The sequence below is a fragment of the Dendrobates tinctorius genome, unplaced genomic scaffold (genome assembly GCF_039654945.1).
Source record: "Dendrobates tinctorius isolate UK_male_01 unplaced genomic scaffold, ASM3965494v1 ptg000107l, whole genome shotgun sequence".
NCBI classification, from domain to species: domain Eukaryota; kingdom Metazoa; phylum Chordata; class Amphibia; order Anura; family Dendrobatidae; genus Dendrobates; species Dendrobates tinctorius.
In genome coordinates this window covers 39,927,800-39,943,518 of record NW_027361775.1, presented here as the reverse complement: position 1 = coordinate 39,943,518, position 15,719 = coordinate 39,927,800, and positions in this window count along the sequence as shown.

Here is a 15,719-nt window from a genome sequence, read left to right as displayed (position 1 = left end):
TTAAATGCATTGTCCATATATTCTCACACTTTTTGAGTTGTATGTTTTATTGTTGTTCAATCCTGATGAAGAGGTTTGTAAACCTTGTAATGCATTGACAAACCACACTCATGATTCACTGCTTCACCTCCGTGTGTAATCGCATTTTTTGAAAATTGGGCAGCGCGGATTTTCACCCAGCATTTACACTCTTTAATGTGTGTTGTGACTGTCAAAATCCTATCAGATGAGTGTACCTATAATACCTCATACCACTTGGCTATCAGATACGAGCTTATTTGCGCTTTTTGACTCTCCATCTTTGCTGTTTGTTTAAGTCATCTACCTCGGCATAGTCGCTGAGCTCAGTCATTGGCTACAGTAGAGTTGAGCAATATTGATGTGATGAACTGAGCAGCAGTAAGAAGGTGGCACCGGACCAAGGGATGGTGAAAACCTGCTGTGTTTGTCATTTTAGATATTTTACATTGTTTGGGGTCCACTTTCCTGAATCTGGAAAACGCCCTTTTAGTGTTGGTGACTTATCATTACTATCCATCATTAAAAGATTGGTGAAGACAATTGAATTGGGTGAAATAATTAAAACCACAGAATAGAACTGATTCAGATATAGAAAATATGACAATAGGCTTCCAGAGTCCCACTAGTGATCCAGCTTTTTTTTTAACTGGTATGAAAAACGTACATTTTATTAACAGTAAAGTAGCTCTAAATAGAGTAGCTTAAAATTTTGGTGTCTAGTGTGTTGATACAGTGTATATATACTGTATGTATATAAATACACTGATTTATATTGCTAACCCCACTATTGATACTGTATCGATAATAATATCAGTAGAGATGGGCAGATCAGCCAAAATTCAAATTCACCTGTTTGTGAGGCTTTCCCTGGTAAGTCGATTCACAGAGAAGTTATTCCTTGGCAAATTGAATGTTCCTCACTATGCTCTGAGGTTTCTCCAAACTCCAGAGCATAATACATGTAACCTTTCATATGCTTATGCAGAACTCTCCTGAGCCTCTCACACTAGGCTGGGACTTCTGGCTCTGATGACCCCTGGTAGGATTCTGGTCACGATGTCATTCCGTACCTCTATGTGGGTTTTTGTAAAATTCGAGTAGTATTTCATTTAACAGGAATATTTTTACTGATTTCTTCTAGTAGATTTCAGTGTTCGCAGCAGTGATCAACTGATGTGACAAGGACTGCACAAGTGATTGTGAGGACCAGAGGGTCCAGGGAGATGAGCTGTAAGGTGAGAAAAACGATTGTTTTATTTTACACAATTCATGGTTGTTATGGTCTGGATTTTTTCTAGACCTCAGAGCATTATAAACGTAAGACAGAGGAAAAAGGGACATTCAATTAGCAGAGAATTACTTCGAATTTCTTTTGCATGCTCTACATAGTGAACAATATTTGTAGCAATTTTATAATAATGTTTTCACCTTTTATTTAAAATTATAAATCTGACATGCACATTTTTTTTCACAAAGTCACGAAGGCTCATATTAAATATTTGTCCAAGGGGGACTTCTTATTGTGTCTTATTGTGTCTTACAATCTTCAGTTTTGTAAACCTTCATTTAGATAAGAAGAACCACACACAAATAATTTTCCCTGTGTTATTATTTCACACATCATGATTTGGCAATTAAATCCTACACATTTCATCTGCCTTTTATTATCAGTCATTATAAATCTAAAATAAAAAGATTGAGCTATGACTCACAGAAAAACACAATCATCACACCCTCATCAATTATAGAATTTAGGGATAAACACAGTAATGAAACCATTAGCACAGGATTAGTATGGGGGGGGAGCCAGAGACACTAATTGCAAGGAGAGACTTGTCATCTCTTGTCACACAACACATGCAGGACTATGTATTTTCTGATATTGTATCATGCTCCGCATTATGCACTGACAAAATCTGGTGTCTTTTTGCATAGCAGAAAGCATATGTTGACTTTTGTATATCTGAATATAGTACTTTATACATGTTAGAATTGGATTTCTGCTGATCTGGCACCTCAGGGGCTTGGCTAATGGAGCCCACAATCTATTCAAACAGAATCTATATCCAGTAGCTCTCCTTCCCATCTGATCCATGCCGTGTGCTCAAACAGTATTGCACAACCGCATATGGGGTACTGACTCATTTTGCAAAGCTTCCATAACAAATTTTCCCATTCATTTTCTCCTATTACTCCTCGTAGAAATTAAAATTTGTGGTGCTAAAACAGTATTTTAGTGGAAAAATGTATTTTTTTTGTTCTCACATATAACTGTTATAAAGTTTTGTGAATCACAAGTAGGATAAAAATGCTCAGTACACCAACAGATGAATTCCATGAGGGGTCTAGTTTCCAAAAGTGCATCACTTGTGGGACTTTTCAGCTGTTTTGGCCTGCCAGGGGCTCTGCAAAATCGCCATGCTGTTCACAATCTATTCCAGACAAATTTACGCTCCAGAAATCAGTTAGTGTTCTTTCCCTTCCGAACCCTTCAATGTGCCCAAACAGCAGTTTTTGACCACATATGGGGTATCTTTGAGATAGGAAGACATGAGTAACAAATTATGTTGTCCATTTTGTCTGATTATCCATTGTGAAATTTACAAATTTGAGGCTAAACAACATTTTAGCAGATTTTTTTTTTTCATTTTCACATCCACATTTTAAAAAGTTCTGTGAAGCACCTACGTGCTCAACAAGCTCACCACCACCCCTAGATGAATTCCTTGATGGGTTTAGTTTCCAAAGTGGGGTCACTTGTATGGTGTTTCTGCTGTTTTGATACCTCCAGGGGCTCTGCAAATAAGACATGGTGTCTTCAATCTATTCCAGCCAAATTTACATTCCAAATTCCAAATGTCATTTCTTCTTTTCTGAGCCCTGCTGTGTGTGTGAACAAACAGATTTTTTTGACTACATGTGGGATATCTCCATGCTCAGAAGGAAGTTGGTAAAAAAATATATGTGGAATGCTTTTTCATGTTACCTCTTGAAAAATGAGGGGCTAAAGCCACATTTTCGTGAAAAAACACTTTCAATATGACAAACTTATGCTATCAAATTCGGTGTAGCACCTGTTAGTTCAAATGCTCATACCCCTGGATAAAATCCTTGAAGGGCGTAGTTTCCAAATTAGGATCACTTGTGGCGATTTTTCACTGTTTGGGCACCTTAAAGGTCTTGCAAATGGAACACGGTGCACAAACCTATATTGGCCAAATTTGTGTTCCTAAATTCAAATGGTGTTCCTTCCTTTCCAATCCCTGGCAAGTGTCCAAACAGAGGTTTATGACCACATGTATGGTATCAGCGTGTTCAGAAGAAACTGGGTAATAAATTTCTTTGTCCATTTTCTTGTGATATTCCTTGTAAAAGTGAGAAAAATTAGACTAAAGCAACATTTTAGAGGAAAAGTTAGAATTTTTTTTTCATTGGACTTTCCATTAATTTTTGCAAAGCACTTGAAGGGGTAAAATAATTTCCTGACAGCAGTTTTGAAGTACTTGAGAGGTGCAGTTTTTAAAATAATATCACTTTTGAGAAGTTTTTATAAATAGGCCCCACAAAGTCTATTTAAATCTTAATAGGTCCCTAAAGAAATATGTTTTGTAAATTTCTTGAAAACATTATGTTTGACAAATGATGCAGATGTAAAGTAGACATATGGGTAATGTTATTTATTATTTTGTGCAGCATGACTAACTGGTTTAAGGATATAAAGATTGAAAGTTTGAAAAGTGTCAATTATTCACTCAAATTCCGATACTTCCACAAGTAAATGCAAAATATATGGACCTAAATTTGCCGCTACCATAAATCAAAATGTCACAGTTTCGGAATCACTGGGATAAGCTGAAATATTCCAGAGTTATTACTTCATTAAGTGACACTGGTAAGATTTTAAAAAGTTATCCTGGTCATTAACCTCTCAACCCCCGGAGGTATTTTCGTTTTTGCGTTTTCATTTTTCTCTCTCTTTCTTCCCAGAGCCATAACTTGTTTATATTTCTGTCAAAATGGCTGTGTGAGGGCTTGTTTTTTGTGGGGCGAGAAGTACTGTTGAACGACACCATTGGTTTTACCATGTAGTGTACTAGAAAACAGGAAAAAAATCCAATTGCGGTGAAATTACAAAAAAGTGCAATCTCACACTTGTTTTTTGTTTGGCTTTTTTAGTAGGTTCACTAAATGCTAAAACTGACCTGACATTATGATTCTCCAGGTCATTACAAGTTCATAGACACCAAACATGTCTAGGTTCCTTTTTATCTAAGTGGTGAAAAAAATTCCAAACTTTGTTAAAAAAATTGCACCATTTTACGATACCTGTAGCGTCTCCATTTTTCATGATCTCGGGTTGGATGAGGGCTTATTTTTTGTGTGCCAAGCTGATGTTTTAATGATACCATTGTGGTGCAGATATGATCTTTTGATAGCCAGTTATTGCATTTTAATTCAATATCGTATCAACTAAAAAAGCGGAATTCTGTTGTTTTGACCTTACTCGCTACGCCATTTAGTGATCAGATTAATCCTTTTTTAATTGATAGATTGGGCTAATTCTGAGCACGGAGATACCAAATATGTATTATGTTTGATTTTTTTATTGCTTTATTTTGAATGGGGTGAAAGATTTTAACTTTTATATTTTTTAATTTTTTAATATTATTAAAAACATTTTTTTTTACTTTTGGCATGCTTCAATATTGTACATGGGAGACTAGAAGCTGCCATAACCCAATCGGCTCTGCTACATACAGGTGATGATCAGATTACCTGTATGTAGCAGAATTGCTGACTTGCTATGAGCGCTGACAACCAGGTGGCGCTCATAGTAATCCGACACTGACAACCATAGAGGTCTACAGGAGACCTCTGGTTGTCATGCCAATCCACCAGTGACCTGTGATCACATGACAGGGGTCACTGGTGGGCGGATTTCCGGCAAGATTGCCGGAAGTGCATGTTAAATGTCGCTAATGTTGCTAATGTCGCCGGAGCCCACATCAAAAGGAGGGAGTCTGACTTCGGCGTACTATTACGCCGATGTCGGAAAGGGGTTAAGGTTAAAATTGGTTTGGTACTGTTCTGACTGCCTCTTAATCGCAGATGAGGGAATTGTATGTTACATTGTATCAGTGCATGCAGTCATTTTTTTTAGATTTGTCCTGTGTCACGTGCCCCGTCCTGAGTGACACGGCCAGCAGGCTGGTAACTGATACAACAGGATGCGGCACGTGTAATTGTCCTATGTGAGGCAGCCCGCAGGCCGGTAACTAATACAATAAGACAAAGGGAATAGGGGAAACCTGGGTAACAATAACAATGGTGGTCCTGCGATAGAGAATGGGGATGTGAAGACCTCCTGCACTCCCCTGAGTCAGTGTCTACACTCCTAGCGTTCCCTAGGCCGGTTCCACACCATGCGCCGCTCAGGATACCTTTAAACCCTAGCTCGCCCTGCACCTAAACCCCATACTAGGGAACTGGTCACTGCAGAGACTAATCCCACCACTGCACTAAACACACATAAGGAAAAATGACATAACAGGGGAACACTGCTTAGCTTTGCTCTGTTGCTTACGCTCCCAGCAACAGAGCCCACCACCTGCGTGCATCTTTTCCTCCACTGTGTCCGACATCTGGGTGCGCTGTCCAGAAATAGACCTCCTCAGCATCATAGTGCAGCCTTGGAGCAAACAGAGTCCACACCTGCGTGCAGCTGTCCAGAACCAGAGTCCCGCAAATGAGTCCAGCTTTTCTGCCAAAAAGTCCAGCATGCTTGAGTCCAGCTCTCAGCAACCAAGTCCTCCATTTTGAGTGCAGCTATGCACCGCAGCTGCCACTCCACCAATCCATGCATGAACTCCTTGCTGACACCATAGCTGTGACTCCACCACGCCATGCCAGCACTCCTTGCAGACACCATATAAGTCCAGCTTTTATGCCAAAAAGTCCAGCATGCTTGAGTCCAGCTCTCAGCAACCAAGTCCAGCATTTTGAGTGCAGCTCTACACCGCAGCTGCACTCCGCCAATCCATGCACAAACTCCTTGCTGACACCATAACTGCGACTCCACCACGCCATGCCAGCACTCCTTGCAGACACCATAGCTGACACTCCAGGAATTTCACTGAGCTGCCCGTGACTCTTCCTTAGCTCCATCCTTCACCCAGGCTTGCTTGCAAATGAATACTTTATCACCAACAGTGATTAACACACCTGATACTCTCTTATAGAGCTATCACACCTGATACCTAATTACAAACTAAGGTAACCAAAGTGCAATGACCCTAATGGCCACCGGGGGGAAAACTACAACTGAAATCACCACAGTGCAATGATCCTAATGGCCACCGGGGCAAAACCACCCTTGGCACACAGCCAAGGGAAAAAAAGGTTACTTTGTGCATTTACTCTGTCAGATCCAACCTGGATCATGACAGTACCCTCCCCTTAATGAGAGCCCTCTGGACCCTCAAGACCACTCCTCATCAGGGCACCACCTACAGCGGAGACGCCTAGATCCAGAGTTCACCCCTGCAACTACCTGCACCTCAGGTTTATGACAAACGCACTGCTGGTATTGGCAAAGTATGTTCTGGAGGCACCACTCATCTCCAAAGCGTTGACCTGGGGAGCGAGTTATATATTAGTATGTGTATGTTCGGTATGAGCTGGTAAGACTACGCAACACACTTCCAAGGTGTTTTTTGGTGGACACCCATACATGCTCGTTCACACACAGGTCCGGACCTGAACGTTTATTGCCACACATTCGCTTGTCATATTTTGGTGAACTCTCTCTGGGATCGACAACAGAGGCGACCCCTGTGTCACCACACTCACACCCCCGCACTCCACCAAGGGATACACCACCCCCCAACCCTTTACACCACGAGGTCTGCGCCTCCCAGGGTTGGCTAATGGTGAGGGTTGAGATTTGCCCCTGCTCCCCCGCAGCACACCTGCTGCTCACACCAGTGAGGGGCCTGAGAAATGGAGGAAAAGTACACTCCCTGGTCGCCTTCCTCCGAACGACCAGGATGGGCGGCTACTTCGGTGGTAAGGAAGATTTGGCATAAACCCCGTGGACTATCACACCAGTCTGCTAACTACAGGGACGCACCCCTTCACCTCGGGGAACCCCATACAGCACCATGGGGACCAACTCCACCCATGTTTCTGGGTACGTCCACCTGTAAAAGCAAGTCCTGCTCCCCAGCAGCGACTCTAAGGGCTTCATTGCCAGCCGCTATTTGATTTCCTGGTTGAGCCAAACGGGAGGCCCCAGACCCTGATAATTGATGCTGAACTGCTTCACACCATGCAGTTCCTCATTCACCTCAGTGAGGCCCAGCAGCCAATACTCAGAGGTCTGAACAAGGCCTGAGGCTAACCAGAAAAAAAAAGTAAGGTTGGTGATAATGTCACGCACCCCGTCCTGAGTGACATGGCCTGCAGGCCGGTAACTGATACAACAGGATGCGGCACGTGTAATTGTCCTATGTGACGCAGCCCACAGGCCGGTAACTAATACAATAAGACAAAGGGAATAGGGGAAACCTGGGTAACAATAACAATGGTGGCCCTGCGATAGGGAATGAGGATGTGGAGACCTCTTGCACTCCCCTGAGTCAGTGTCTCTACACTCCTAGCGTTCCCTAGGCCGGTTCCGCACCGGGCACCGCTCAGGATACCTTTAAACCCTAGCTTGCCCTGTACCTAAACCCTCACTAGGGAACTGGTCGGTGCGTAAACTAATCCCACCACTACACTAAACACACATAAGGAAAAATTACATAACAGGGGAAACCACTTCGCTTTGCTTTGTTGCTTACGCACCCAGCAACACAGCCCACCACCTGCGTGCATCTTTTCCTCCACCGTGTCCAACATCTGGGTGTGCTGTCCAGAAATGAACCTCCTCAGCATCATAGTGCAGCCTTGGAGCAAACAGAGTCCACACCTGTGTGCAGCTGCGACTCCACCACGCCATGCCAGCACTCCTTGCAGACACCATATGAGTCCAGCTTTTCTGCCAAAAAGTCCAGCATGCTTGAGTCGGGCTCTCAGCAACCAAGTCCAGCATTTTGAGTGCAACTCTACACCGCAGCTGCCACTCCACCAATCCATGCACGAACTTCTTGCTGACACCATAACTGCGACTCCACCGCGCCATGCCAGCACTCCTTGCAGAAACCATAGCTGACACTCCAGGAGTCTCACAGAGCTGCCCGTGACTCTTCCTTAGCTCCATCCTTCACCCAGGCTTGCTTGCAAATGAATACTTTATCACAAACAGTGACTAACACACCTGATACTCTCTTATTGAGCTATCAAACCTGATACCTAATTACATGCACAAACTAAGGTAACCAAAGTGAAATGACCCTAATGGCCACTGCGGGGAAAACTACAACTGAAATCACCACAGTGCAATGACCCTAATGGCCACCGGGGCAAAACCACCCTTGGCACACAGCCAAGGGAAAAAAAGGTTACTTTGTGCATTTACTCTGTCAGATCCAACCTGGATCCTGACATCCTGCCGCCATTGTTATCTATTTCCAGTACTAGACCAAGTTGTATTTTTCCTATCAACACACACTTAGGGCTCATTCAGATGAATGCATTATGGGTCCTAGTGCGATCCATCAAGGCATCAGATCATCCTCGGACCAATGTTATTTCATGGGCTGCCCACACGTCTGTTTTTTTCTCAGACAGTCTGCCTGATGAAAAAATTGCTGCATGCCTGAGGTGGATCCTATATTCAGATTGCACTTATCCATGCAAGTTTATGAGTGCATGGGATCCATCTGAGAGAATCAGAACACATTGTGATCACCCTCTGCTCAAACTCTGATCAGAGTGTGATTAGAAAGTACCAAACAAAAAAGCAGTCAAAAGATCCATAAAACTATGATATTTATTAAATATAATATTAAAACATTATTAGATATGGACAAACAGTGTTTGGACAGGGAAAAGGAACAGCATATAAATGAACACGATGGTCATAAAGGGCCAACAAAGCTGCAAACACCCCGCCAGGATAATAGAATGCAGAACTAGATGGTATAGCTAATACAAGTCAGGGGGTTATATAGAATATAATGTAACAAATCATACAGCAAGTGCTACAATCCTTCATAGGGAGTATACCCTGACAAGGTGCAAATGCGCACATACAAAATTAATGTATAGTACACGTCATGATGATGACATAATAAACTGCATTACTATACCTGAAATACAGGGGGGAAAGCAGCAAGGTCGGTCCTATCCCCGACGCGCGTTTCGGAGCTAAGGAAACTCCTTCCTCAGGGGGCAACATTCCCTTCCTCAGGGCCAACAAAAACACCTGGCGGGGTGTTTGCAGCTTTGTTGGCCCTTTATGACCATCGTGTTCATTTATATGCTGTTCCTTTTCCCTGTCCAAACACTGTTTGTCCATATCTAATAATGTTTTAATATTATATTTAATAAATATCATAGTTTTATGGATCTTTTGACTGCTTTTTTGTTTGGTACTTTCTAGTAAATGTGCAGTTGTCCTGCATTTGTCCTGCTTCAATTATGTGGATCATGATATATGATTTATATTATTGATCCTTTTTTATGGCCATTACACATATTATTGATACTTGGCCTCCACATATGTCTACTACTCTTTTATCAGAGTGTGATTAGCATACTTGATCCGATTTTCTTGGGTGACAAAAACATACAAAATTTTTCTAATCATTTACGTCAAGAAAAAAATAGCTAATATTGAAGAATATGCAAATGAAACGATTCATGCATAATAAATCTTCTATCAGCAATGTCAGTTTTGACCACACCTTTCATTTTTTCCATTATGGAATAAAAAATAAAATAAGGAGCTATGCCTTTATTAAATAAGAATGAACAGCCCTGGTAATGCACAAATGTAACTCTTCTACCCGTCATGTTGCTAAAGCCTGTTGTGGCTAGTTGAAAGGCATAGGTCGGAAAATCATGTTACTTCATGGCATAACCCCAAAATGCAGTGTTAAATTGTATTTCCATTGTTATCTAATTGGCTGAACTTGACAGTAAATCTTTCACTTGTTTACTGTATGTTTTAATGACATCTATATTTTCTAAAAAGGGTTATACCCTGACATTTTTATAAAGTAGCAAGGAGATTAATATGCTGAATTCTAACAGTGTATAATAAACTTTACTGCTAAGATTCCATTCTGCTTTGTATAAAGGAGAAAAAGCTGCATGGAATGACCCAATGCTAAAAAGATACAAATTTATTAAAATGATAAGACAGCACAACAAGAACAAACATTTAAAAGAAATTAAAATTAAGTAGAAAAGACAAAGGACTGGATGTAATACTCCACTCTAAGGATCTGCAATAAAACATTCCAAACCGACGAGAAATTGCATTTTACAGGAAAAAAAATGTTAATAAACATTTTTTCCTTATAATGACTTGTATTAACGCCAAGTTTTAAAACGGTTTAAAAAAATTTATAATATAAATTAACCCAAATTGATTTTCTTATTAAAAAATAGGAAGAAATTTGGGACTCAGCTGGATTCAAATAACCCTGTATTAGCCATAAAGGAGGGCCTCTTACACATTCTGTTCAAATTGTCATGTATTGGTACTCAAAGACTCATAAAGGCTATGCACTTTTGAGGGTTACATGCCAAGAAAATGTACTCCAGACCAAGGAATTGTCTATGGGTGAGCAATATAATCGATCAATTTTGAAAAAGTTTTTTCAGACTTACATAGCAACGAATTGTACCCAAGAAGATGCAATACCCTGTGAGTGAGCAATATAATAATATTTTGAAAATGTTTTATAAGACTTATATAGCAACGAACTGTACCCAAGAGGGTGTATATCCTATGGAAGAGCAATATAATACTGACAAATTTTTGAACAAGTTTTCTGCGGGTTATATACAAACTAAATGTACTCCAGACCATGGAGTAGTCTATGGGTGAGCAATATAATGCCTATACATTTTTTAACAAGTTTTTTGAGGCTTGTATAGTGAAAAAATGTACTCTAGACTAGGGAATAGTTTTTAGGTGAGCAATATATTACTGATAATTTTTTTTACACTTTTTTGAGGCTTATGTAGCAATGAAATGAACTCAAGAAGATGTAATACCCTAGGAGCAATATACTGCAGATAAATTTTGATCAAGTTTTTTGAGGGTTTTATACCTTACCAACAAAATGTCCTCCAGGCTAAGGAATAATCTATAGGTGAGCACTATAATATCGAAACATTTTGAAAAAGTTTTCTCAGCTTATATAGCAACAAACTGTACTACTACTAGACTCGAGTGCTGGATCAATTCCAGAAATTCGTAGAAAGAAAGCTAATTATGCTAGATCATATGCATAGATACAATAAAGACGATCTCTCATCAGGAGAGAATAGTATTAGATGATCTATCTCATAATGAAGATCTCCTTATAAGATCAGCAAACAAGGGAGGAGGATTTGTAGTTTTGAATGCTGCACTGTACTATCGGGAAAATATGTCCATTCTCAATAATGAACATGCCTATTCTAAACTTAGCTCTAACCCCACCACTAAATTTCAACTTGAACTGTTTAAACTTTTAAATGAAGGGGTGTATATTGGTGTTGTTGATACCAAACTGTCTGAATATTTATTTGTTGACCACCCTATTGTCACTATCTACCACGCCCTCCCTAAAATTCACAAGGAAATTCCCCCCATTTAGGCCAATTATTGAAGGCATAGCAGCTCTGTGAGTGAAAATGGGAGAATGAGTGGACTCATATCTTCAGCCCCTTTTGGGTATTTCACCGGGTTTTATGAGGGAAACGAAAATGATTATTTCTACATTAGACAAACAACTTTGGTATCCTATATATAAATGGCTTAGCTGTGATTAAGTGAGCCTGTATCCTTCCATTCCACACAATACTGCAATATCATGTCTAAAATTTTTCCTATCCAAATACAGTACATGCAAACTAGAAATTCAAAGGTTTTTTTACATTTGGCTGTCTCTTTTTTGTTAAATCATAACTATTTTTGTTTAGCGGACCAATTTTTTTTACAAACCAACAGAGTGACCATGGGAAGAAAATTCTCCCCATCTCTTGCTAATTTGGTTGTAGCAGTATGGGAGGAAAATTTCCTGTTCAACCGCTACATTGGCAACTTAATAATTATATGGAAAGACACTGCTTTGGAAGCTAAGAATTTTGTTTCCCATATGAATAATAATACTTTCAATTTAGTGCTTACTTATGATCTTTCTATAGCTACTACTTAGATATTAATTTGTGCGGTAGTAGTGATGATGGAAATATTGTTATATCCCCATATAGGAAACCTTCAGACAGCAACTCAATTTTGGAGGCCAATTCTTGTCACCTGGCTCATGTAACGAGGAATATACCAGTTGGAGAATTGATTAGAACAAAGCGAAACTGCTCTGCGCCACAAAAATTTACACTGGAAGCTCAAACTATAGATCATCTTAAGGATACAAAAAACGCACCTTAAAAAGAGAGGAAAATATTGTTAACAACGTGGATAGAGACAACTTATTAATGGAATGTCCCAAAAATAACAATACCCAATCCTATATATAACGTTCTTCACCCTGTATAGTCTTCAGTACTCAGATATTATTGATATAATCAAAAAATATTTGCCGATCTTAAATGAGGATACACATCTCTCTGAGGTTTTTAAAAAATCGCAGATCAGATTTGTGGTTAAAAGAACACCTACAATAGGTAATAATCTTTCTCCTAGCTAGTTTTCCAATCATAAACTCTAACACCAACGCACTTGACTCTCTCTTAAGGGGTTTTATATATGTGGACACAACATTTGTAAAGCGTGTAATAATAAGCAAATTATTATTATTATTATAACAAACACCAATTCAAATCCTTTTCTGCCAATCAAAAATGTTCTATACACAGTTTTATTAACTGTAATGCTTAACCAGCAGTTTATTTGATTGAGTGCACACAATGAAATATACAGTACGTTGGTTGCATGCTCCGTCCTCTTAAAAAGCAAATAAAAAGGCATCTATCCAATGCAAGTAATCCTGCAGCATTAAACACTTCTGCTGTATCTAAGCATTTCTCCTTCAAACATAAGGGTAATATGGATTCCTTTAAATTTTTAGGCATTGAGAAGTTCTATAAACCTCTTAGAGGAGGTGATCTCAGATGCAAGATATTAAATAGAGAATCTTTTTTGATCTTTAAGCTCCAAACTCAGGTCCCACATGGTATGAACATGAGATAAGATCTGATTTTGGAATATAATTAATATGGCTCTTATTTTATTTTTATTATTTTTTGTTATGTTCTTCATTGGTTTTAGATTTAAGCTAAACCCACACTGAACAGGGTTAAAATGCAGGTGTTTTTTCTATCATTAATTATTTCCACCTAGGATTGACTGTGCCAGGATGTATAAATAGAACCCAGTGTCCGATTAAGTATATACAATGATTAAGGCTCTCTGCTGAAATGAGTCGGTTTATACTGCAGCAACTCTCTCTTTTGGTGCCAAGTTACCCATGTTCTTACATTTTGGACCATAAAAAGTTAACTTTTAACTTATCTATGCCTTCAAGTATTTCTACGCTGGAGAAACCCTGCTCTACTTGCATGTCATTACTCACGTCCCTGACTAGGATGACTCTGGGTGATTTCCCTCCAACAAGTTGCATGAATTTAGGTGAGCTGACTTTTTCTCTTGTTACTGTGCAACTAGGCTCTGTTGTGCTAGCCACCAGCTCCTGTTCCTCCACTTGCTCCTCCTCAGCATCCACCTTCTCAATGATACTGAATACGCGCAGAGCAGATGAGACAAGACTGGGCTGGCTACAATCTTTCTGTGTTATGTCTTGTGAGCAGCGATTGTTTAAGTGGGCATAGAAGCAGAATAGTTGAGCTGACAATGGCGTCATCGCAGCTCATCTTCTTTGTAGAGATGTCAAAGTTTTGGCTAACTACACAATTATCAGACATCAATGCCCACTCTATATTTGTTATATGCGGAGATAGACCAGAATGCCAACTGGCGTGTTGGAGTTGGTACTCAACCACTGGCCTCTTCTGCTTACAAAGCTTTGCCAGCATGTGCAGTGTGGATTTCCAGTGCGTGGTAATGTCACACACCAGTCAGCGCACTGGCACTTGCATGCACTGCTGCAGCACTGCCTGAGCTGCAACAGCTGTAACCATTGTACCCTGCGACGTACCTTGACCGGAAGCTCTGGAAAATCTGGGTATGTTTTCAGAAACTGTTGTACTAACAAGTTAAGCACATGTGCCAAGCATAGTATGTGTGTGAGCTTGCCAAGCTTCACACACCGAATAACTTCAACGAATAGTGAGCACATCCAAGCACTGTGCTACTCGAGTGATAACCGAGTATCAATGAGCACGTTCACTCATCCCTAGTAATAATTAAAACAATATAACACCAATATCATGCAATTATAAATACTGATACTAGTTCCCCTAGTTGGATCAAGTATGATTGAACACAGCAAATGGTACAGTAAATCAATCACCTATGCTTATAAATATTGAGATGTTTAAAAAAGGAAAAATAAGCCAAATGCAGAATAGCTAATTAATAACCAGAATACAAAACAAAAACAAATATATATATATATATATATGAACAACGACAAAGCAAAGTCCAGCAATAACGTGAGCAATCCGATTCTGGACCGTGAAGAAGGCGGGTTCTACCGCTGAAACGCGTAGTCCTATCTGCTCAACTTTCCTGCGTTATTGCTGTTTTGAACTGCTTGGACCATTGCATTTTAATGGATTTATGAATAAAAAGAAAAAAATTTTTAACAGCATCCTGGATTGCTCACGTTATTGCTGGACTTTGCTTTGTCGTTGTTCATATTTGTATGGATGGACTCCTACATCCAGATCCGGGCACAACGGAGTTAACCAGGTCAGCTGAGGTTCCAGGTGGTTCACAGGAGTGAGCTGGTCTACATTGTTGGATATATATATATATATATATATATAATAGATGGTATATTACCCAAGAAAACCAGAGGAACAAGGTATGCCTGATAGTATGACTCACAGTGCATATCGCTACTGTTTCGAAGCTTCATTTGGAGTAGTCTGACAGCTGTTTAATCGGGGGTATAAGTAGTGTGTTAGCTTACATCATGATCTGGTAAATGACAACAGCTTGTGTAGCTGCAATTGTAATAGAGGACTGAATGAGGTCAATGGCGAAAGAGTGTGATCTTGAAGTCGGAAGTGATATGTACATTCCACCTCACTCAGAGGTATGTTACAAGGGGTACGAAAACTGGATATAATTTAGCATTTCACCCAGCCCTTAAACAAAGCAAATACAATCCACAGTGGGTGCATGAGCAGGTCAATATTTAAAAGGGGAGGTTAAATTGGTGGTATCAGGTGGCAGCATGTAAATGGAGATATGGACCAAGAATGCAAATTTAGGACAAATAAATGGAAGCATGCATGTCAAAATAAGTAAACACTATTGATCGACAAGTGACTCCTCATATGGGATTTACACTCTTGTGAGCACAAGTACAAGAGAAATGCTTTCTCCTCCACTTCTTTCTGTTGGAAACATTGAGACCATGGAGTCAAAGAGAAAACAGTCGTCAAGTGAT